Source organism: Mytilus californianus, unplaced genomic scaffold, assembly GCF_021869535.1.
Source record: "Mytilus californianus isolate M0D057914Y unplaced genomic scaffold, xbMytCali1.0.p SCAF_17, whole genome shotgun sequence".
Classification (NCBI taxonomy): Eukaryota; Metazoa; Mollusca; class Bivalvia; order Mytilida; family Mytilidae; genus Mytilus; species Mytilus californianus.
Genome location: NW_026262659.1, coordinates 12,584,136 through 12,608,429, shown reverse-complemented (window position 1 = coordinate 12,608,429; position 24,294 = coordinate 12,584,136). Strand labels below are relative to the sequence as shown.

Sequence of the window (24,294 nt, the reverse complement as noted above, 5' to 3'; positions counted from 1 at the left end):
TTGCAAACCTGTAATATAGAGGGCCTTAAATCAGTGTCGACAGAGCTTGAAGAAAAAGTTAACATATTTTTAAAACTTTTTATCATTTTGTATGCTGATGATACTGTGTTGATGGCTGAATCCGCAACTGAACTCCAAAACTTATTAGATTGTTTTCTAGATTACACAGATGTATGGAGGCTAAAAGTAAATGTTGATAAAACAAAGGTCGTGGTTTTTTCAAGAAGACGACCAACATGTAATTTTCAATTTTTCTTTAATGAAAAAAAACTGGATATCGTTGATGAATTTAACTACTTGGGCATTATTCTAACAAGAACAGGCAATTTTAATAAAACAAAACAATTTAACGTAGAAAAGGCCACTAAGGCTCTTTACGAAGTGTTAAGACAAGATCGTCTTCATAATCTTTCTATATGTAGTCAGTTGGACTTATTTGATAAAATGGTGAAACCAATATTACTGTACGGTTGTGAAGTATGGGGTATTGGAAATAATGACATAATTGAAAGGGTACAACTGAAATTTTGTAAATTATTATTAGGTCTGAAAACATCAACACCCTCTTACATGATTTATGGGGAGCTTGGAAGATATCCTATAGACTTGGACATTAAAACTAGATTGATCTCATTTTGGGGGAAATTAAATTCTGGTAAAGTGACGAAACTATTATATACTTTATATAAATTGTGTTATTACATGTCTATTTATAACAATGTGAATTTTTCATGGTTAAACAGGGAAAAGACTATTTTAAATGAATGTGGTATCCCAAATGTATGGAAAACACAGTCATTTATAAATTGCAAATGGTTAGTTTCATTCGTCAAGCTCAGACTTAAAGATCAGTTTGTACAAGTCTGGCATGCACTGCTTGAAAACTCACCAAAAGCACTTAATTATAAACTTTTTAAAGATTTTTTTGGAAAAGAAGATTATTTTGAAATTCATGGGAACAAACTATCTATTGATTTGTGTACATTTAGGACCACAAATCAAAAGCTCCCTATTGAACAGGGTAGATGGACCAATATAGTTAGAAATAATAGACTGTGTCTTCTATGTAATAAAATGACATTGGTGATGACTTTCATTACATATTAAAGTGTAAATACTTTGAAGAAAACAGGAAACATTGTATGTCACATTATCATTTTAAAAATGCAAATATTGTTAAATACAAGCAGATTATGTCTTCAAAACACAAATCAAAACTGATTAAACTTTGTAAATTTATAAAGATTATCAACACAGGTATATGTGCTCCTGGCTAAAATGTATTTCATATATTGTCTTATCAATTGTCTTGTTTGTTCTGTCTTATTGTAAATATTGTACATACAAATGTCTTCTCCATACCTATGTATATGGTTTATTGAGAATAAAGATATATACTAATGATGATCAAATGCAATGCTAAAACTATGTTGTAAGCTTACACGAATATTTTACACATGCTATATATACATGATATATATTGTTTATGAAACTTAAAGAAATTTAATGTGTAATTTAATTAATTACTTTAGTAAAGTAATTGTAATTTAATTAATTACATTTCAAAAACTGTGTAATGTGTAATTAGTGTAATTGATCATTTTTGCAATGTAATGTGTAATTTAATTAATTATATTCAAATGTAATTAACCCCAAGTCTGACCACAAAACACGACAATGTAGGTGTACTGTTTAAAAAAAGGATATCTACCACAAAACACACCAATGTAGGTGTACTGTTTGAAATAAAGGATATCTACCACAACACACACGAATGAAGGTGTACTGTTAAAATAAAGGATATCTACCACAAAACACACCAATGTAGGTGTACTATTAAAATAAAGGATATCCACCACCAAACACATCATAAATCTATTGAGAATTTATATTTATACCACACATTTTATTCTAATTGAAATCATTCAAAGTTTCCCTTGCAGTTTATATAGGGACAGCACACAATAGTGTGACTAGAAATAACAAGCTTTTAGAAATATCAAAAATATATTAATGTAGCTCTCAATTTGTAAAGTTATGTTGTTATAATTAGATGAAACAGACAGTGAATTTGAAGATGAGGTTGATGAAAAATGCAATGAAAATATAGATGTTAGAAAGGATGACACTGATAATAATGTAGATGATGATGATGAGGAGGAGGAGTTAGAGGACAGTTTGAATGACAGCCAAGAATCACAGAACAGGTATACGTAAACACAATGGGGAAGATATCCGACAAAATTGAATTGTTTTAATCTATATTGCTATCAATTTCTGACATTCTCTGGAACAAATTTTGTTCATTATGAATTTATTTAAAATAATGATATAATTGGGTGTTTTGTTTTCATATATGAAATTATAAGACCAAAGTTTTGTTCTCTGTCAGTAAAATTATTTTATGATTTTAGAATAAGCATTTGAAATTTTAGGATGACAATGAATATCTATGCAATACAAAGAGTAAACAAGGTTTAAACAAACCAAAGATAGCAAATAAAAGTACTCAACTGTGGCTAAAAGCATCTAAATGATTGTGGCTAAAACTTTAGAGTGTCTTCAATTATCTTTGTTCTTGGCTTTATGCAGCGGATAGTATCTTAACATAAAATTGCTTTAACATACTCAGATATGAATGGTAAAAACAAAACTATCAAATGTTTCATAAATATTTTCAGTGATTTAGTAGAGGAGAGTGTCATGGTGTGTACAGGAGAAGAAACTCAGCCTCTCAAGATATTTATGTAGATCAAAACATAGCTTAAAAAACTCTTAACAACATAAACAGATATAATTCCTCTTCACTTTCTTCAGGTACTATTTTAAATAAAAGATAATTAATAATTAATCTGTATACTGTGGATTCATTTATTATCATGGGTACCAATTTTCTTGGATTGAGGGAAAGTTGTATCTGCATGGATACTTAATTTTGTGGTTAAGGCAAATTCTGATCATACTCTTTTAGAAAATTTAAATTTCTTTGAATGTTTAAATACATAGTTCACCTACACCTGCAAAATCCACAAAAATTAATACCCCATAAATGATAATGAATTCAAAATATTAAAAGAAAAACATATTGCAGAAATTTGGAATCGATATCTCCTTATGAAGCAGCAGCAGCAGTATGGTCAGTTTTGGTATGTGCCATTTTTTTGGACACCAGGAACTCTAATGATGTGCAAGACAGTGTCAATATGTTATTATATGATATTCGAATTTGAGCTCATATTCCCTTTAAGTGTTTTTTATCCCCTGAGCAATCAAGCAAAGAGGAGATGGGGCACAGACAGGGAATTTGAAACCTTATCTTATTTAAAGCCAGAATAACAATTATATAATACAAAAGTGTCCAGATTTGACATAAATTGCTATTTTTGATCTTTACTATTGTTCATCAGGTTTACAGGCTCATCTACTGTGTCAAGATAACCAATCACAGGAACCAGATATTTAACTCCTGTATAATAATTGTATTTATGTTTGTAGATTTAAAAGTTCACAAAAATTACACTTTTTACACATAATACATACACTATGTGTTTCAGCCTGGGGAGAAGAGTTTGAATGAAAAACTGATGGAATTTATCAGAAAACAACCAGATATACAAGTCAGAATTCTTATGTATGAGGTAATGTGCTATTATTGTATTTATACCAACACTTACTGCAGCAGGGTAACAAAGTAGCAGTATATACTTTCATATGAGCATCAGCACTCTCAGCAAAATCAGGAACTGAATTTTAATGAAACCCATTTAAGAATCTTTTAATAATATCAAATTGTATTTTGCACTTTCTGTATTTTTTTTGGTCCAAATGGTTTTTGGGTAAAGATTGCATGAAATGCAATCAAAACCCTATGGGACTGACTTGATATCAAAATCTTCCAAGGTTTATCACTACTTTTGAGATACACAAAATATAGTGCATTGGTCATAACATTTTATACATTCTATCTTTAAACATTTCCAGAAATTTATCAATTAAATATAAGCTCAGATATTAAAGTCACAAAAAATGTTATACTTGTCAAAAAAATTACATAACTTTTGCAAGGTGCAGGAATCTAATATCTGTTCTAAAAATATCAATGATATTATTTTTAAAGTCATCTTTAAAAATTGGAGTTATCTTCATTTGTCCAGAATTGTAGTTGAATCAACTACAACCAATGCTCTATACAATGCAATATTTAATTTTACTTCCCACTGATAAATTAAAGCAATCTTTACCCTTCAGTGCTTACTTGTTTCCCATAGCAAATCTTTGTGTATAAGATGGATTAAGACTCTTGGAACCCCAACTTTTAAACTGCTGACTTGGTTTAGTGAGACTATCGTAGAATATGTGCTACATAATGTCATTTTGTGTCTCATACTTTAATTTTTAGCTCACCGTTCCTTCGGAACGGTGAGCTTTTGCCATCACTTGGCGTTCGTCGTCGATGTCCGTCGTCGTCCGTCTAGTGTAAACTATTTCAAACATCTTCTCCTCTGAAACTACTGAACCAATTCCAACCAAACTTAAGCTGAATGATGCTTAGGGTATCTAGAATAAAGTTTGTGTTGTATTTACTGTTTCGTCAAATAACATGGCCGCCATGGATAAAAATAGAACATAGGGGTGAAATGCAGTTTTTGGCTTATATCTCTAAAACCAAAGCATTTAGAGCAAATATGACATTTGGTTAAAGTGTTCATTAGGTGAAGTTCTATCATCCCTGAAATGTTCAGTTGAATTTGATAACCCATTGTTGGGTTGCTGCCACTAAATTGGTAATTTTATGGAGATTTTGCAGTTTTTGGTTATTATCTTGAATATTATTAATGATAAGATAAACTGTGAACAGCAAAAATGTTCAGCAAGGTAAGATCTACAAATAAGTTCATATGATCAAAATTATCAATTGACCCCTTAAGGAGTTATTGCCCTTTTAAGGACAATATTACACAATTTGTTTATCATGTTTTCTAACTTTAAAACATCTTCTTCTCTGAAACTACTTAACCAATTCCAACCCAACTTAAGCTGAATGATTCTAAAGGTACCTAGAATACAGTTTGTGTTTTATTTTCTGTTTCGTAAAAAAACATGGCCGCCATGGCTAAAAATAGAAAGTAGGGGTAAAATGCAATTTTTGGCTTATATCTCAAAAACCAGAGCATTTAGAGCTAATCTGATGAGAGGTAAAAATGTTTATTAGGCCAAGTTCTGTCAGCCGTGAAATTTTCAGATGAATCTAATAACCCATTGTTGGATTGCTGCCACTTTATTGGTAATTTTAAGGAAATATTGCAGATTTTGGATATTAACTTGAATATTATTTATGATAAAGATAAACTGTAAACTGCAAAAATGTTCAGCAAAGTAAGATCTACAAATAAGTGTTGTATGACCAAAATTGTCAATTGTCCCCTTAAGGAGTTATTGCCCTTTAAAATCAATTTTTCACAATTTGTTTATTTAGTTTGCTTACTTTTAAAAATCTTCTCCTTTGAAACTGCTGAATCTATTTCAGCCAAATTTGGGCTGAATGAGTTTCAGAGTATCTAGTATAAATTTTGTATTATATTTTCTTGTACGTCAAGAAACATAGCCACTATGGCTAAAATGAAACATAGGGGTAAAATGTATTTCTTTGATTTTGAAGAAAATATGGCAGATACAAAGAACATTTCAATGGAATTAAATGATATATATTGAAAAGCAAAATTAATCATTGATGAAAGATTTAAGCAAAAAATTACAGGTGAGCGATTCAGGCTCTTGAGAGCCTCTTGTTTATTCAAATAATTTTCGGATCAAAGGAAAAACAGAACAAAATGTAAAACAAGTCAAACAAGAAAACTTATGGCCTGATTAATGAACAAAACAATAAAAGAAAAACGAATTTAATATACAGCAACAAAAGACCACCACTAAAAAGTAAAATAACAAAAATACCAAACTCTAAGGAAAATTCAAAACGGAAAGTTTGAAATGAAATGGCAAAATCAAAAGCTCAGACACATTAAACGAATTTATAATAACTGTCATATTCCTGACTTGGTGGATTAAACCTCTCACTTGTATGACAGTCGCATAAAATTACAGGCTCTTGACACTTACATACAGAATATTGCTCGGTTAAAAATGTTTGTGGGAGCCCAACCCTCCCCATAACTTGGGACATTGGTGTAACAACACAACGTAAGAACATACTAAAAAAATCCTGTAAAAAAGGTTGACTTCATAAGACTTCTTGCTGCATGATTTGGAATTTCTGTCATTTCCTAATTGAAATCCATTGATTTGCTTGTTATAGAGAAGAAACGTAAACAAGTTGTAAAATTTAAGATTTGGACACCTTTTACAATATTTATCAATCTGTATTAAAGAAACTGCAGTCAAGCTTGATGTCTGTATCTGTCTTTCTGTCCAGACTAAACAACACCAAAAAAAGATTTCTTTTTTTTCAGAAAAAAATTTCAAAAATGGAAGCTATTGTAAGTTATACTTACCAGTAGTTTTTGTCTTAAGATTTTTAGTGAAATTAATTGTTGAATTTGTAGGTAGATTTGTATTTTAAGATTCAATATTCTTCATTGATATTTGTTAAAGTGTTTTTGTATGTTAAATGTACTATACGAAATGATATACAATGTTTAGTGTACTTTGTTTTAAGCCCTTGGAGTTGGATGTATTGAAGCAGAAAAATTACTGAGGCAGAGATAAAGTGTTCTATGGAAAAGCTGAAAGAGTTCTTAGATGATAAGGTTAAAAGAATCTTTAGATTTAGAATTAACATATAATGAACGTCTTCAACAAATTTTTAATGTTTTAGTTATTTTTGTACAAAATGGCGTAAGAATGGGAGCCACCAATGATGATAAGTTTAGAAGAATCTTTAGGGATGTACATAGGTGAAATTAAAAAAAATCTAGAATTCAAAATAATACTTAAAGTCAGAAGAGCATTAGTTAAGAAACAAAATAAGCCAAAAATATTGATAAGTTATGGAGCTCCTTTTCGAGATATTTGATATTTAAAAAATGGAGAGAAAAGGCTTACTCGGAAAGAAAAGAAATTAAGAATCTGCTTAAATTTTGGTAAATGACCTTTTATGAGCTATTGAAGTAATATATGAAAAGAAAAATGGGTGTTATGAGGCAAAATATTTTATCCTGTATTGAAGGAAAAAATCGAAAGAATCTGAACATCTGACACAAATTCCTAAACCTCACCTAAGCACATAACTAAATTTAGAATTAATACGTGTCTTCAACATGTTCAACAAATTTTGCTTATTTAAGATATTGCGGTGAAATGAAATTCTGACCGAGTGGTAAATGAAGTCACAGTCATGTGCAATATTGATGATCAGTATTCAGTGGTAGACTTGAAATTCTCTGTTGTTCACAACTTAGTTTAAGAAATGATTAAGGTGGAACATAACACAACAGGGAGATAACTCTGTAAAAATCAGCTGAACGTTTTAATCACGTTCTATTGTAAAGGAAATATTAAGCTTCTCAATGATCAAAATTAGTGTTTGTCAAACTGCTATATATCCAATGAAATTATTCTGAGAAAATGTGTGGTTCAAGTTTTTTGAAATTTTTACATTTTTGTCAAAGGGTCAAAGTAAAATATTTTCTCAAAATTTTATGAAAATTAAACGAGCCAAATTAATTTTAGTCAAGGTGTTTGGTACCACCTTAATTACATAAAAAATTTAGAGAGGTAAGATAAATAATGGAAAAAGAATGTTGTTTTAATAAATTTCAGTGCATTACCTTTACAATGAAGAACATGCGAAAAAGTCCAAGGAAGAAAAGACGAAGTCCAAAGAAAAGAAAGGCCACTGAAAACAGTCCAACTAAAAGTAGTCCTGCCAAAGGTCAAGGAAAAGGGAGAAAGAAACTGAATCCTTCCAAAAATTCTGTTTTAAACTTGGATAGAATTAAATTATATAAATGTATTGCTATGCCGGGTGAACAGTAATCTGACATTTTTGTTAGACCCTTTTATCACATACTGAATTGTAAATATATGATGTTAATTTATCAGCATTTTTAAACTATAATGTAGATTAAGCTAGAGATTTTACATATATTGACTTGAAAAGCAGTGTTGTATATGATGTACTACAGTTATTTAACAATGAAATATTAAATTCTAATGCCACTAGAATTTAAGTAACCAACAATCAATCAATCAATTAATCAAATCTTAAGTATTGTGTACTAATTCAGCTGTAAAGATTACTTTTAAGAATGGATTTCCAGATAAGTGTTTGATTTAACATTTTCTGATAAAGACTTTATGTCATATATTATTTTCTATTCATTAACATGCATCTAAATTAACTTATAATTTATATTGCTATTTAAAAGTATAAGCTGTTTGTACATGTGTATTTGAATGCAGGAAATGTTTTTCTTTTCAAAAAAAAAATAAACATCAAATTGAATGTTTCTTACTTTATATTTTTGTCTTGTTGAAACATTTTCAATGCCTGTTTCTGGAAATTGGTATGTCAAACTTCTGTAAAAGATATGACTACACCTTCCTGTGCAGATTACTCCTTTTAATGCATATCAAGTTGAAAAATGTTTATAGTTAATAAGCATTGAACCTTATTTTATTTTATTGATGATATATTATATGTTTTAGTGGCATATAAGAAAAACACATAATGACAGATAAGTGTATTTATTTCTGGTGACTTGTTAGATATTTAGCTTTATTCTGAACTTTTTAAATCTATCACTTTTAATGTTTTCATTTTCTCCCAAATCAATGGACAATCTTCAACTAAATTATATGAAACAATAAATGAAAGGCCTTTATAAAATGTGCTTTAGTGATTTCTGTTGAATGACTATTGTGATCACCAAAGGCATATTTTTATATGTTGATTTTCATTTTTGGCAAAGTTACAGGTCTTCTGAGTCTTGGTTACATGGACAATTTTTATATTTTCTAAATAACAGTAACTCCGACTAAGCAGGAAAAAGTTTTGAATGTCCTTAATGCAAGTTTCTAATTTTGTTCAATTAGAATTAAAATCTCATGGTTTCAAGGTCATTGATTGATTAAAGTTACCCTAGCTAGTGTAAAGGACTATGTGAGCTGTTGTAAGTTATACAGACAATTCTTATAATCATGATCACTTCTAATGTAACAACGCCAAATTGAATTAAACTTGGAAGAACAGTGTATCAGCGATTCCAATCAGAGGAAAAGATGGCTGCCTTGGTACAATAGTTGATTGTAATTGGTCAGATTGAAAACTATATGATTCAACCTAGTGAAATGTTCTGAAAGTATGATAGATTGAGGACTGTTAGACCCTCTGTTAAAAGTCCAAAGTTTATGTTGAATTGATTACAGACATGACAGCATTGAAGGCATCTGGATCTCATTTATACTCGATAGAAAGTATGTCTGTAATTGTCTTCTCTGAAACTTCTGTGTCACATTTGGCAGAAATGATATATAAAAAATTATAGCATAAATACCGAACTCAAAGGTAATTTAAAAAGGGGAAGTCAATAAAAACTGAAAAAAATTAAAATGTTATCAACGAATGAACGAGTAAAAAATATCCATGACATGGTACAGGCATTTTCAAAGAAAATGGTGGCTTAAACTAAGTTTTATAGCTAGCTAAACCACCCACTTTTATGACAATTGGTAATGGTTCCATTATATTGACAAATTTGGGTGAGCAACCTATTGACACTATAGGTTAATGCGACAATGTTTGGGATCCAGCATCCAAAACTCTGTAAACATACATTGCAAAAGTACAACACAACTGACTTAAACATTCAAATAATAGGTTTTCTACAAATGATCACCATTTCGTTACAATCAGATGAAAAACATGGCTGCCAGAGGCAGCATTTGAATTAGATTGGCCATTTTCGAAAATCATCTGATTTGAAACTTTAAGGCAAACTATTTTGAAACCTTAGGAGATTGATTATGATCATTGAAAATCTCTTATTAATGATCCTTATTCAATATTTATTGTGTGGCATACATTGCAGCATTTGCACAATGGAGTTCCCATTGAAAATCACATTTCCCTCTCTGTAAGTTACCTAATTGGTAATTTTAAGGAAATTTTGCAGTTTTTTGTTATTATCTTGAATATTATTATAGATAGAGATAAACTGTAAGAGCAACAATGTTCAGCAAAGTAAGATCTACAAATAGGTCGACATGACCAAAGTTGTCAACTGACCCCTTAATGAGTTACTGCCCTTTATAGTCAATTTTTAACAATTTGTCGTAATTTTTTGTAATCTTTTCCAAAAATCTTCTCCTCTGAAACTACTGGGCCAAATTTAACCAAACTAGGCCACAATCACCATTGGGGTATCTTGTTAAAAAAATATGTCCGATGACACCGCTTACCAACCAAGATGGCCCACATGGCTAAAAATAGAACATCGGGGTAAATTGCAAGTTTTGTCTAATATTTTGAAAACCTTTATAAATAGAGAAAATCTGACATCGCAAAAAATATTCAGAATGTTTAGCTCTACTAATTGCTCATTTACGTCAAAACTGTCAAACGACTTCTGATGGGAGTTATTGCTCTTAAATGACAAATTTTACAATTTTTTTTCCATTTTAGCCTATTATCTTGAAAACTATAATAGATAGAGAGAAACTTTAAATTGCAAAAATGATCAGCAAGACAAGTTCTACAAATAAGTTAAATGGCCGAAATCATCAGTTTTCTCCTTATTAGTGTTTTTTTCCCTTTGATGACGGTTTTTACCAGTTGTTTACGTTTTTGCCTTATGTCTTCAAAATTATAATAGATAAAAACTTAATTACCACAAATGATAAGCAATACAAGATCTACATTTAAGATGGAATGAAAGAAGTCGTCCGACGACTCCTTTTTGGAGTTATTGCCTTTTAATGTCTATTTTCCATTGCCTGTTAACTTTTACAAAAAATATCTCGGCCAAATTAAACCAATTTGACCACAGTCATCATTGGAGTATCTAGTTTAAAATATGCGTTCTCTGACCCCTCCTGCAAACCAAGATGGCAGACATGGCTGAAAATAGAACAAATTTTGTCTATTACTTTGAAAACCTTTATGAATAGAGAAAATCTGACAGGGGCAATGTTTGAGAGTGTCCTTTGTGAATATGTACTTAGACAAAGGTGAGCGACACAGGCTATTTAGAGACTCTAATTTACAAATGTAGTGGTGTTTCTATATACGCAAATTTGTCACTTGATGTTTATTTTATAGAATGACGTGACAAGTGATATAATTGCGGAAAACATGCATTTGACTATCCCGACTCTAGCCTCATCGGCAGCGACACCTGAATCTCATCAACTCAAGTACAACGAGGAATTTGACAAGTATTCATTATACATTTTTCTGTAATTGGACACCATCATTACAGGTAGAAATAAAAAAAAAACGCTTTTGTTTTTTTAGCAGTTTTGGATTTTTTCAAGTGTTACTTGATATTAATGTATTTTTTTCCCAATTAGGTCGAACTATGCATTATATCTAACAAAGTTGCATAGGGTATAATGTTTTTGACCCGTCCGTTCGTCTGTCCGTCCCGTAACAGGCTAAAAATTAGGTTTGCGTTAGGTTGAATGTATGTGTTAACGTAGTCTATGCAGTCATGTTCACAACAACGCGAAAAACTTTGTACACATGTTCATTATGATAAAAACGTTTTAAAAAAATATGCTTTATAAAGGTTTTTACCCAGATTATGTTGTTTGCTGAACACGGAAAAGTATTGGGTAAAAGTTTTGGTTTAAGACAGATTACCATAAAATTGTTGTCCCATCAACTTGCAACTTAGTACACGTATTCATTAAAGTGTTAAATTTTGAAATATATGACAAATTACGGTTTTTATCTTATAGACATATAATAAACAAAAGGGATTCACTATTTTGTACCTTGTCCAGTTTCCAAAATTGTGACTAGAAACTTTTAGTTGTACATTTTACATATGCCTTTGTATTCTAGTTTTGACGATTTTCCGAAATCCCTGTTTGTCCTATACTTTTCAGAAAATCTTTTCAACATACTAGTATATATGCATGTAATGTCTATTTAAAACAAAACTGGAATACTATACTTGAATTTTAAATTATCACGATTAACCTTTAAACTGTAAATTGATAACCATATTCTAAAATGACCGGGTTACAATTGGGTTATCTCAATCAAACCAGAAAATACATTTTTGAGAAATTGCGTTAACAGAACACTATATATTGTTTTACTTTGTCAATAATTATTTATGTAATTATTACGTTTAGTGAGGGCTATATGTACGTTATTCCATTCTGAGTAGATTTCTTCAATTTGATTGAAATTTGCGTTTATAATAAACAAATTGTAAAACCGCATAGATGGATTCCAATCGTACTGATGGTGACAAATCGGTAGTTAAAAAAGCCCACAAGGTAAATCAAAGAAGCTACGTATACACAACAACAGTTTTTTTTAATGCTGTCTTCATAATTCTTTCCGACTTTTACATATGCTTGTAAATATTTAAATGAACCGTGACATGGTTTCCTTTGATAGTGAAAGTCACTTTAAGTCGTTATAGAAAACTTTTTAATAAATTGTCATTGTGTCACATTATTATATAGACGTGTTAGGAAAGTCATTACGATTTTGACGCTGATGTTAAGAACCAATACCACTACAGGCTTTAGTGGGGACCATCTCAAAAAGCACAGATAATCATTCATTATAGTTACCTGTATGAGTTTGTTAGATAATGCTGAGATGATTTTTAAACAATAAAATAGTAACAATTTATTCCGCAATACACGGACGAGGATCCAGTAAAACAACACGAACATTGTTCTTGCATTGTGTCATAGTAGGGATCGATTAAGTTTAAGATCGTAGTTCCCCAATTTCTTACTATTTTGTTGAACAACTACAAGGAAAATCTACAAAGTGATCAAAATAAATGAATAGAAAAAATCACAGGAATCAAATCACATTCAATCCGATTTTTTACTTTACATCAATCTTTGTTCAAAACGTTCGTTTATTTAAAATTTATTTAAAAAATAATTGTCATGTCGGGACCTTTCTTGGCTTTTATATGCGGGAATGGTTTTGCTTCATGTTGGGGGTCTGTAATACGGTGATCTATAGTTGCAAACATTTACGTCATTTGGTTTCTGGTAGATAGTTGTCTATTTTGACAATCATACCGCATCTCCTTATTTTATATCATTTTCTAGAATAGATAAATGTGTTACACACACTACAAAAGTCTAAAAGTCTGAAAAGACCAGTTTTTGTCTTAATTTGCATGAACCTTTACTCGACATTCTCCAAAAGTATGACTTGTGTCTTAATTTTTCTTGACAAATTCTCATTTATATTAAATTTGTATGAAATTTACTCGACATATTCTCCACATTCTGAATATGGTCTAAAAATTTCTTGACAAATTCTTGACATTTGAATACTGTCTTGAAATTTCTCGACATATTCTCGACATTCTTAATTTTTCTCAGTATGGCTTGACATATTCTGAACATTTTGAATCGTGTCTTAAATTTACTTGACAGTTCTGAGTTTTACAAATCATGACCAATATTCATGATATAACTTTAATCTTTATTTCTCTTTATATGATATACTGTCGTTTCAAGTTACACTTCTTTACAACAAAAATAAAAGTTGGGCATGTAAAATAATTGAAAATTTGGGTATATAAATATTTTTACAAATGCAAATATGGCTATGAAATCTAAAGTATAAAATAATTCAAATGTGGGTGTGTTGATATAAAACAATTTCAATGTGGGTTTTTAAATAATTACAAATTTTGATTCCTAAATCTTACAAATTAAATGATTCAAACCAATCATACTGTAGACATATTTCATTCTACATTCATAATATTCAATGTTGATATGGTAAATAATTATTATACCAAAATGTGGTTTATATAAATAGCAAATTATGATATACAAATCATTCATTTACCAGAAGAAAAATTTGTGTAATGTCATCTGTTGGAATATATTAAGTATTACCCATGGACAGGATGTTCCCCATAAAATTAAGGTATTCCATTCTGGTACAGGATTGTGTGAATGTTCGCCAACGTCGCCAACGTCGCCAACATTAACGAAATCATAACTGTTCGCCAACGTCGCAAACGTCGCCAACATTTACGAAATCATTACTATTCGCCAACGTCGCCAACGTCGCCAACATTTACGAAAGCATTACTGTTCGCCAACGTCGCCAACCTTTATGAAATCAATACTGTTCGTCAACGTCGCCAACGTCGCCAACCTTTACGAAATCATTACTGTTCGCCAACGTCGCCAACATTTACGAATCAATACTATTCGCCAACGTCGCCAACGTCGCCAACATTTACGAAATCATTACTGTTCGCCAACGTCGCCAATGTCGCCAACCTTTATGAAATTAATACTTTTCGCCAACGTCGCAAACGTCGCCAACCTTTACGAAATCATTACTGTTCGCCAACGTCGCCAACATTTATGAAATCATTACTGTTCGCCAACGTCGCCAACATTTATGAAATCATTACTGTTCGCCAACGTCGCCAACATCGCCAACATTTACGAAATCATTACTGTTCGCTAACGTCGCGAACCTTTACGAATTATTAGGGATCGTGCAATATTTATCAGGCAGGTGGGACCAGTGCTTACCATAGTTGGACAAACATATTTTTCATCCACTTCAGGCATAGGGTCTCCACTTTTTTCACCTTTGGTGACCATAGGACATGACGATTTATTTAAACTAAAAATTGTAGCTTTTTCTTACCTATTAATAAAATCCCTAAATTTGACAGAAATAAACCAAACTACCAAATAACCTGGCATTTTGTAAGATCAATATATAATTGAGATAGCTGTAGAGTTTTATGAAAATCCAAGTTGATTTAGAAAAGTTATACAAATTTTTAAAGTTGACTATCTGAATTTAACCTAAACTGAAGAGTGTAGCTTTTTTACCTATTAATTAAATCCATAAATTTGACACGAACAAACCAAACTACCAAACAACCTGGCATTTTGTAAGATCAATATATAATTGAGATACCTGTAGAGTTATATGAAAATCCAAGTTGATTTGGATAAGTTATACAAATTTTTAAAGGTGACTATCTGAATTTATCCTAAACTGAAAATTGTAGCTTTTTTACCTATATATTAAATCCATAAATTTGACACGAACAAACCAAACTACCAAACTACCTGGCATTCTGTAAGATCAATATATAATTTAGATAGCTGTAGAGTTATATGAAAATCCAAGTTGATTTGAAAAATTTACAGAAATTTTTAAAGGTGACTATCTGAATTTAGCCTATACTGAAAATTCTAGCTTTTTTTACCTATTAATTAAATCCATTAATTTCACAGCAAAAAAAACAATCTTCTGAACAACCTGGCATTCTGTTAGATCAATATATAATTGATATTGCTGAACAGTTTTATTAAAATCCAAGTTGAATTGGAAAAGTTATACAAATTTTTAAAGGCAACTATCGGAATTTACCCTTAACTGGTAATTCTAGCACTTTTTTACCTATTAATTAAATCCATAAATTTGACAGCAACAAACCAAACTACCAAACAACCTGGCATTCTGTAAGATCAATATATAATTGAGATAGCTGTAGAGTTATATGAAAATCCAAGTTGATTTGGATAAGATCAATATATAATTGAGATAGCTGTAGAGTTATATGACAATCCATGTTGATTGGAAAAATTTATAGAAATTTTCATAGGTGACTATCTGAATTTATCCGAACTGAAAATTTGAGCTTTTTTTATATATACATTTAATGCTTAGATTTGATAGCAATAAACCAAACTACTAAATAACCTGGAATTTTGAAAAATCAATATATAATTGAGATAGATAAGCTGATTCAAACCAGCCGACACTAAATTAAAAGGTCAAGACAGGTTGAGACTGGTCAAGACTGAGTCAAGACAGGTCGAGCATTTTGTTTAAACCATATTCAGATCATACCTAGATTATCAAGTGCTCAATCAGACTTATTTAGTAAAGTTGAGACCAAATTTGAGTTCAGTCGAGTCATGGCAAATCTGTGCTCGACCAGTCAAAATATGGTCTATCAGACTCTGAGCAGTTTGTAAAGTAATAGTACACATACTTTTTTTCTGCATGAATGTCATAGGACATTGAGTTTTTACGGCTCAAATCAGTATATTACATATTAACTTTGTTTTGTCATAACCAGAATTTGCACTAGTCCCACCTGTCTGATAAATATTGCCTGGTTCCTTAATGTTTGCCAAGTTCGCCAAACTTTACAAAATCATTATTGTTCACCAAATTCGCCAACATTATTTTATATGTAATGTTCACAAACTTAGCCAAGTTCGCCTACATTTATTTTTTTATGTTCTATTCGCCAACTTCGTCAACATTAATTATTTTGTAGCTACAAAACCCTAGCTAACATTAATTTAAATAAGTGTGCTTTCAAAGAAGTACTTTAAAAGGCAAAAATAAAGTGTAACATTTTTTTTAAACATCATCATTCCCGGTGGTGAAAAATTAAATTCGGATTTCGGCCTTATATGTATCCGCTCTTGTCTCCGGAAATTCACAAGTTGTCAACATCCGTTTTCAAACTCTCCCTGGAAATTGACCGCTAACCTTTTACTGAGTCCTACTTGGTGCTGAGATTATAGAACATTATAATGCTGTGACTAAATGGTATACAGTATGTCCCTTATTTTTGTAAGTCCCAAACACTAAATACCGACCAAATGATAGATCCGTATTTTACTTGCTCGGATTATTAATATTAAAAACGATATCTTTATAACTATTTTGTATTCTCAAAACTACATACGTACAGTTATGCTACAAATCTACAACTCACTCAGTTTGGCTACACGTGCTGATGTTAACTATAAAGTCATGAATATTTATTAGCTATGTAGGCGTGTCAAAATCGTATCATACGCGATAGTGACCAGCCAGTACACTCTGTAATGATTTCATTAACCAGTATTAAAAGGATAAATATAACATCCCCGCCCACAAATTAGAAATTTCTAAAAATTTCATACTGGTAAATGAAATCTTTATATATAAAAATTATGAATAACAATGATAATAAAAAAAAAATTCTGAAACAATCTTTCAGCAAATACTAACTGTACTTTAATATACACACATTAAAAAAAAATCATAAGTTCTCATTAAAATACTATGCTTTAAATTTAATAACTGCAAAATTTTGAGACTAAAAATAAAAACAAAAAAAAACAACAAATATAAAAGAATTAGAATAAAAGGTTTATTTTTCATCGCTAAAATATGCAGTAAAAAAAATTATAATGTCAAAATGAATATGAAAACAGAAAACAATAAAACATTTTTTTCATTAAAATCAATGATCACGGTTTAAACTTAATTCCCAGTGTAATTAAATTGCAGTCTTGAAACGGAAATTCTGTTTATTTGATCTGTCAAAATGACAAGTGTGCATAAATTTTATAGTTACAAATCAACTAATCTAACCACTAAATCTCATTAGAACTCATTATGTAAATCATAAATATCTCTCTGTGAAATCTCAGACACAGATGTTCGATACCATAGTTCGTAAAATCTTGACCATTAAACTCTCACTTGTTTATTTTACGGATACTTCCAAGAGCACGACAGATTACAACTGTCAACTTTGCTCAAGTGAACACTTGCGATGCATAAATTGTAGCTTTAAATAAACATACATGTTTGAAAGTGATGACACTAGCAGAGACCCGTGACTCTTAATATATTTCAAATAATAATTACTAGTTTATCTCACACACTCACACAATTATCCATTAATCCCTGGCCGGAGATTAAAGATTCTTAAAACATTCAATCAAAATAGATATTAATATATGAAAACATAGGTTATTTCTAGCATAACATCTTTTTTGCTACTACATCTGTTGTTCAACGTTCAAAACAATTAACAAAATCCCGGCCACCAAATTTTTGGCCTCTCTAACAAAATCCCGGCCACCAATTTTTGGCCCCTCTAACAAAATCCCGGCCACCAATTTTTGGCCACTATAACACTTTATACCTCTTCTATCATTTGATTCCACTTAAAAATTCATAATACAATTAGTCACTCAAATAGCAAAAGTAACTTTTACAAATAACCTTATCAGCACGATTTAATTAAGGATCAACAACAACAAATATACTACTTCTAAATGCAGTCACGTGTAGCCCTATATATAAGCATGCAAAAGAAAAAAATCAATAAAACAAACAAATGTAGTTAATGTCACTAACAGTTCAATGTAAATCAATTCCAAAACATATCATCAAAATGTCAAAGTTATTTGATATTGTCACACAAATATTCTTCCATCTACATCTATGGTATCCGTGGTTTGGTATTTTGTTACCTCTATAGAGAGTGGCGAGACAATTTTCACACACTCAATTTTGAAATCTTGTGGCGAGGCAATTCTCACACACAAGTATAAACTTCCTCTTGACTATCTGTGGCGAGGCAATTGTGTATAAAACGACTGAAACAATGTTGCTGGGTTGTGGCGAAACAGTTTTCACACACGAAATAGACTCACAGTATCATTGGAGGTGGTCTATTTTGAACTATCTTCTTTGCTTTTGGTGATAAACTTGACTCCTCTACCCATATAGAATTTTGTGCTGGTTCGCCGACAATTTGTACAAGATATTTTAATTGATTGTTATCGATTTTCCTTGCTAAAACACGTTTGATTTTATGATATCGATTGTCGTCTGATGATATTGATTCTGTTCTTATTCGGAATCTAAATTAATAAAGTCATTAAATTTTGCGGGTGGCTTTTTATTTCTAGTTGACTGACGTATGGGGACTTGTTCAGAATATGACGAAGTAGAAGAATCGACAGTAGTATTTGAACTTTGGCTTTCATTTACATGTTGCAAATACGGCTGTGGTTGGGGAGCACGAATATATGCCATTTTTAATCTATTTATGTGTACAGGCATTAGAAGTCTTCGCTTGTTTTCAGGATCTCTAATTTTGATTAAATGAGGACTTGGTATATTCTCCACTATAAAAGGTCCAGTAAATTTAGCTTGTAACTTTCGTCCCTGTCCAATAGGCTCGTCGTGCAAGTACACATAGTCTCCAACTGACAATTTTAGGGGTGATGTTGTTTTATTTACTCTTTCAACCATTTTAGCATTTGCCTTTTCAACGTTTATTTGAACTTCTTTTCTTATTGTGTTCAATTTTTGTTGCATTTGTTTAAGATAAACGTGTATATCTTTGGAATGTCTCTTAAATCTAAATCAGGAGGAGTTGAAAGCGGAAATTGGGGTCTATTGCCATATATCACTTCAAACGGCGAGTACTGTGTAGCTGCGTTTGTACAGGAATTCATTGAAAATATTACAGCTGGTAAAACATCATTCCAAAGTCTACCTTTCCTTATATATGGAGTCATTCGTTCTTCTAATGTTCGATGTGAACGTTCACATGTACCTAGACAATGATGCGCAAAACTTGGTGTAAACTCTTGGGAAACTTCCAACTTTTTACATAGTTCTTTTGTACCTTTTGAAATAAATTCTGACCCTTAGTCACTCAATAAAGTATGGCAAACACCATAAGACGAAAATAATTGAAAAAGTGCATGACACACAGACAGAGCATCACAATTATGTAAAGGTACAGCACATACAAGTTTACTAAACATATCAATAGCCGTGAATATATGTGAATGTCCTACCGATGAAAGTGGGAAAGGCCCACATAAGTCTACTTCCCATACCTTAAACGGTGCTGATGGTGTCGGGAAAGAAACAATACCTGCTTTAGTGTGTACACTTGAGGTTTTACGTATTTGGCATTCGTGACAGGTTTTGACATATTCTGATACTATTGTAGATAACCTCGAAAAATAATAATGTTCACGTACTCTATCGATTGTATTTTTAATTCCAGAATGACCTCCGAGAGATGAATCATGACCCATGTGTAACACTAAATTTCTCATTAATCTTGGAACCACAAGTTGAAAATTGTCTAAATTACATGCTCTACGGGTTTTCGTCTTTACGGAGCTATGAAATAAAACGCCATCAATTAAAAGATAATCAGCGGCTTGTAATAATAATTTCCTGGCTTGTTTCTGTAAATTAGGAAGTTTATTTTCTTCCCAGTAAATAATCATAGATAATAAATCAGGATCTTTCCTTTGCAAATCTTAAATATTTTGAAGTGTTAAATCACTGTTTTTTAAAATTTCAAGTTCCGATAACGTATTTTCATGATTTTGATTATTCATAATATTTTGAGTAGGTTTATCGAAATTATTGTCACTTGTCGTATCATACACCGTGGAAATATCAAAAATGTCTAGTTTGTCACTGCACTGGTCAGTTGTTTTATCATATAAAGAGTCATTGTTGTTAAGTTGGGTAACATTTACAGTTTCATACTTTGTGTTAAGTTTAGTTTTCTTCTTTTTGTATGCTGTTGTCTCAACATCGTCTGTATCAGCATCATAAGCACATTCAGAGAAAATATCTATATTATTTACATTTATGACCGTTGCGGATTCGGTTTCAGAATTATGAAGAAAGTCAGCTAAATTTCTACCGGACGGCAATTTGATTTGTCCAGTTCGTTCTGTGACATAAGGAAAGAATGGGTCGTCTTCATCTGGACTGATGACGGGTGCATCATTTTGTCTTGTACATCGGGATAATGCATCTGCTACTTGCATTTGTTCGGCTGGTTTGTATTGCAGGTCGAAATTGAATTGTTGTAAAATAGCCATCCATCGTTCATAAATTGCACCCTTGAATTGTTTTTGAAAAGTATGTCTCAAAGCTTGATGGTCACATTCAACAACAAATTTATTTCCACGTAAATAATCAGCGCAGTCTAGAATACTAACTACCATGCCCAAAAGTTCGAGTTTTGTAGGTCCATAGGACTGTTGCCATCTACTTAAAGATTTTGAACCAAATCGTATAACTCTTGGTTGTTCTTCACCGTTTACATTAGGATGCATTTGATATAACATGTAACCAATTCCACGCGAAGATGTGTCTACAGCAAGTCTAAATGTCAAATCATAATTGGGAAATGCTTTTCGAGTTCAGTAAGGCATATTTCAAATCATTAAATGACGATTGTTGTTCAACATTCCAAACGAAAAACTGACCCTTTTTCAGTAATCTAGTTAATGGTGATATTTTTGCACTGAAATTCGGAATAAATTTTCGGAACCAGTTAAGCATTCCTATAAGACGTCGTAGCTCTTTTACATTTTTAGGGGGTGGGTATTCTTGAATTGCCTGTACTCGATCAGGTGGCGGACTTACTCCTTCCTTTGAAATAGAATGGCCTAAAAAAATACATGACGACTGAGCAAACGAACACTTCTTTGGTCCCAACTTAAGACCTGCAGAACGAAATCTATGAAAAACTTCTTGTAAGTCAGTAATATGTTGCTCAAATGTCTCCGAGCATATCAAAACATCGTCAAGATAACAAAGACATGACTTAAATTTTAGTCCATGCAACACTTTGTCCATGAGTAATTGGAAGATGCCGGTGATGACGAAAGTCCCATCGGTAAACGCAAAAATTTATATGTACCAAAGCATGTATTAAATGCTGTGTAGCGTGTAGAATCGGGGTCAATACCTAACTGGAAAAATCCAGAGGACAAATCAATTGACGATATATAGTTTGGAACAAATTGTGAAAATGACTCAGTAAGTTCTTGTAGATTGGGAATAAAATATTTAAACTGTTCGGTACAAGAAATTAAATATCTAAAATCGCAACAAAATCTATATTGTGATAAGGCTGCATCCTTTTCGTTTTGAAAAGTATCATTTTGTCTTTTTCGTTTAGTCACCAAGACTATTGGACTTGTGATAGGCACATTTTCTTCCTCGCTAATCGGTGCTATGATTCCTTGTTTAAGGAGTTCGTCTAAATGGTGCCGCAATACTTCTCTTTTATGTGGCGGGAGTCGATAAGGTTGTTGGTGTTTTGGTTTAACATCAGGTTTAAGATTTATTTTATGTTGTACATAAGTTGAGAACCCTAAATCAGGATTTTCTTTTGTTACGAAAATGTCTTTGTTTTCATATAAACAGTCAGTTAATTGCGTTGTTTGTTCCGGATTTAATGGTCCAGGAACACTAAAATTTGACAAAAACACAGTTATAACACTTAAATCAGCATTCAGTATCAGAAAATTCGCCAATATTGACCCTTTAGAGACTGAAATTGTTGTATTTGTAGGGTTCATTAACTTCAAAGGAATAGTTTATCAATTGACACAGTGACTAACGCTTTTGCAAGAAGCAGTCCTTTTCCTAACGAAAACGCATTGTTTGTACATATACCTTGAAGACCAACAGATAAATATTTCGGCACATTTGCCCGAACAAAAATTCAGAATTTGGCTGAATACTTAGCCTTTTATTACATTTCACATAATGATATCTACTGTTTGTGTTAAATTCACTGAACTTCAATGTAATATTACTAGATTTCAAGTATTCCATACCTAAAATTAACGGATGTGATGTCGTGCTAAGAATGTACACTTTGACCTCATGTAAACCTTGATTCGTTTTAATTGTTACGGAAGAAGTTCCTTCCACAAATATTAATTGTCCATTTGCTAATTTAATGGGTTCAGTAAACCTACTGATATCGGATTTAACATGCCTTGGTAAAGATTTGTATAGTGCAGCGGACATGATTCAATTCCAGTGTCAATCAAAGCTGCGATATCAACATTATCACAACAAACATTCATATATATAAAATGATCAAAAGTAGATAGGTTATCTGGTTTGGAATCGGTATAGTTGACTTGTTTAGACCTCGAATTTATGGACCCGAACGATTTGGCCTTGTATCGGTCGGGTATTGGTAGTTTTCCTGATTTGGTTTAAAGGATTTGCATCGAAAAGCAGTGTGACCCGTTTGGTGACAAATTTGGCATTTATTACTTGTTGTTTGTCCAAATCCATTCCAATTGCATTCTCGTTTCCTATGTCCTGGAAAATTACAGTTGAAACAATTTGAATTGGTGTTTGGGTATTGATACTGTTGTCTCCTTTAAAAATTATTTTGTGGCGACTCGTATTGGCTATTTGATGATGCTTGTGGGGCTTTCGAAATTAAAAGCTCTGACACATTTTTACTGAGCTTAGCAACTTCATTCGTAAGACTAGCGAATTCAGAGGAATTTTTAATTTCAGAATCATGTTGTGTAGGTTTCGAGGTAGAGTTATTGACATCGTCGTGTTTTGATGTTGAAATCTGATTTATAGCAGAAGTGAGGCTTGAAATCTGAGATTTGAGATTAGAAATTTCGCTTTGCTCAGTGGGAGAGCTAGAAACTGCATTTTCAAATATCATCTCACAGTATCCACATGTTTCGGGCATTTTAGCAGACGTTAAAGCGGCGGACAAATCTGATGGCTGACCAGCCCGTACGAAAAATGCCATTTTCTCTGGTAGGCCCTCTATGAATCTAGCCAAAACCTCATGATCAGGTTTGTGTAAAAGGTTACCCTTTTCAAGGATTTGACTATGAAAATCTTCAAGCTGTTGAGATTTTCCTAATTTAAGGGTGTTAAAAATTTGACCCTCAGTCATGGCCATAGCGCTGTGATTTTTAAAATTTGTAAATTTTTCTTCAAACAAAACTTCGATGGCGTTCCAGGATTCTTTTGATCTTTCACTCAGGGTATTAAACCAGGTTAATGCTGGATCTTTAAAATGAAGATGAAACGCGGCTACTTTTTTCCCGTCAAAATCACGAAGATCGTGCAAAAGGGCATATGACTTAAATTCCGATAAAAATTTCTTTGCGTTGTCCTGGGAATAACCCGAAAATGTTGAGCAGTTGGCAAGTTTTTCCATTTTGGCAAACGAGTTTGAGTTTTTTGGAAGCGATGAATCTAAATTTGCAGAATGCAATTTTAGCGTGGAACTTTTCCTTGGTGTTGGTAGGGAGAGAAAAATGTCATGTTCTTTAAATTCGTAAAATTCTAGAAAATCTGTAGTTAAAATAGTAGTATCAAAACCATCTTCATTTTGATACACAAACGTAGATTCAGCGGTGTTATTAATTTCAGCGGAAGTAAAATCAATCCCTGGACTACTCATGTCAATTACAGTTCAAATTGTAGCGTACCAATGTACACATACAGAAAAAGTT

At 31.8% G+C, this 24,294-nt stretch overlaps 1 protein-coding gene and 1 long non-coding RNA gene across 2 annotated transcripts in view; both read left to right on the top strand.

The window, feature by feature from the left end:
- LOC127726396 (START domain-containing protein 10-like) overlaps window positions 1–24,294 on the top strand; it is a 362,489-nt gene that overhangs the window by 13,540 nt on the left and 324,655 nt on the right. The gene's annotated exons all lie outside the window — the stretch shown is intronic.
- LOC127726424 (uncharacterized) lies at window positions 3,556–8,050 on the top strand. The gene is made up of 3 exons (XR_007993536.1): window positions 3,556–3,638; window positions 6,674–6,764; window positions 7,777–8,050. It is a non-coding gene; the product is annotated as an uncharacterized LOC127726424 (long non-coding RNA).